The sequence below is a fragment of the Gastrolobium bilobum genome, unplaced genomic scaffold (assembly GCF_033153095.1).
Source record: "Gastrolobium bilobum isolate Gb01-03AN ecotype WA unplaced genomic scaffold, APGP_CSIRO_Gbil_v1 utg14858, whole genome shotgun sequence".
Taxonomy (NCBI): Eukaryota; Viridiplantae; Streptophyta; class Magnoliopsida; order Fabales; family Fabaceae; genus Gastrolobium; species Gastrolobium bilobum.
The window spans coordinates 160,081-162,670 of NW_026896653.1; positions in this window are offsets into that span (position 1 = coordinate 160,081).

Here is a 2,590-nt window from a genome sequence, read left to right on the forward strand (position 1 = left end):
ACCCCGAAGCGCAGCCAATGTCCCAAAAGAAGAGGAAGATAGGATCTGACCGACGTCAAGCTTTAAGTGAACACGTCGACGAGTTGCTAGAAGCCGGGTTCATTTGGGAGATACAATACACCACGTGGCTGTCAAACGTGGTGATGGTAAAGAAACCAAGTGGGAAGTGGAGGATCTGCGTGGATTATACCGACCTCAATAAGGTCTTCCCAAAAGACTCGTACCCAATGTCAAGCATTGACCAGCTAGTTGACAATTCATCACGATTCCAGCTATTATCATTTATGGACGCGTACTCTGGATACAACCAAATCCCATTACACCCCGACGACAACGAAAAAACCGCCTTCATCTCAGAGAAGGGGAATTTTTGTTACAACGTCATGCCTTTTGGCCTCAAGAATGCAGGGGCGACCTATCAACGGATGATGAATCATGTTTTCCAAGCGCAAATTGGAAGAAACTTAGAGGTCTACATCGACGACATGATCGTCAAGTCAATGCGCGTATCGGCACATGTCGCCGACCTCAGGGAGACCTTCGAGCAACTTCGAGCTCGCAAGATCAGGTTGAACCCAGCCAAATGCGCTTTTGGGGTACCAGCTGGCAAATTCATGGGCTTCATGCTTACCAACCAGGGAATAGAAGTTAACCCCGACAAATGCAAGGCCGTCCTCGAGATGAAGCAGCCTGAGAGCAAGAAAGAAATCCAGCAACTCACAGGTCGACTTGCGGCCTTGACCAGATTCCTGCCTAGATCGGCAGAGAAGGCTTTGCCTTTCTTCAAGCTCCTCAAGAAAGAAGCAGAGTTCGGATGGGGGGAAGAATGCAAAAAGGCGTTCGAAAATATTAAGAATTGCCTATCAGTAGGGGAAGAGGCCATCAATGCCGCTCTGGTATGGGAGACCGACAAATCACAACAGTCGATCTACTTTGTAGGTCGGACATTACAAGGACCAGAACTTCGTTACCAGAAGCTCGAAAAGGTCACATTCGCCCTGCTTACCACGACAAGGAGGCTCCGATCTTATTTCCAAGGTCACCAAATCATCGTGCGAACAAATCAGCCCATCAGGCAAGTACTTCACAAGCCGGACCTAACAGGAAGGATGGACAACTGGGTCGTCGAGCTCTCCGAGTTCGATATATCATATGAACCTCGATAGGCAATTAAGTCGCAAGCGTTGGCAGATTTCATCCTGGAGCTAACCCCACCCAATGAAAAGGGAGAAGGGAATGAAGATCTCTGGACAATTTATGTCGACGGATCCTCGAACTCTAAGGGGAGCGAGCTGGGGTGATCGTTGAAAGCCCTGAAGGAGTGTCCATTGAACACTCACTCCATTTAGCGTTTCCGACCTCGAACTACCAAGCTGAATACGAGGCGTTCATTGCCGGGATTGTGCAAGCAAAAGAGCACGGGGCAAGGAAGATAAAAATAATGAGTGATTCACAGCTGGTTACTTCACAAGTTGAGGGAAAATACCAAGCCAATGCTCCTCTCATGATGAAGTACCTCCAACAGGTCAAGGAGCTATTAGCTGAGTTTGACGAGGTAATAATCCAGTACATACCTCGGAATGAGAATAATAAGGCCGGCATCCTATCTAAACTCGCCAGCTCGAAAGGCTCAGGAAACCACCGCACTGTAATACAACAGAGCATCCTAGAGCCGACCTGCGTAATGGTGATAACCGAGATTGAGGATTGGAGGAGGCCAATAGCGGCCTACCTGGAAAAAGGAATCCTGCCAGACGAAACGCAAGAAGCCAGAAAACTTGTAAGGAACTCGACCTGCTTCACCATAGTAGAGGGGCAACTCTACAAAAAGGGTTTCTATACACCCATGCTGAAATGGCTCAATAAGAATGAAGTGGAGTATGTGCTGGCTAAGATACATAAGGGCATAAATGGACACCACATGGGAGGAAAAGCTTTAGCCAGGAAAGCATTAAGGGTAGGATACTACTGGCCGACCATGGAGGTAGATGTGATGGACCACGTCAAAAGGTGCGAACAATGTCAGAAGCACGCGTTGATCTTTCGCGCACCCCCCGAAGAGCTGCAAACTATCACGGCACCATGACCGTTCTTCAAATGGGGAATGGACCTACTAGGACCTTTTACTGCAGCTGAAGGACAACTCAAGTGGTTGATAGTGGCTGTTGACTACTTCACCAAGTGGATCGAGGCTGAACCCCTCACCACCATTACCTCGGCAAGGATACAGAGATTCTTTGAAAGAAACCTGATTAGCCGATTTGGACTTCCTGTCGAGATCATCACAGACAACGGAACACAGTTTGCTGATAAAAAGTTCCAAGAGTTAATGGCCGACTTAAAAATCACACATCGGTTTGCATCAGTTGAACACCCTCAGACTAACGGACAAGCCGAGTCTGCCAACAAGGTGATCATCAACGGGCTAAAGAAAAGGCTCTTTGAAGCCAAAGGAAATTGGGTGCAGCAACTACACCTCGTCTTGTGGGGTTACAGGACAAGCGCCCAATCTACCACAGAAGAAACCCCCTTCAAACTGACATATGGGTGCGAGGCCATGATCCTGGTTGAGATCGGCGAACCATCCTGG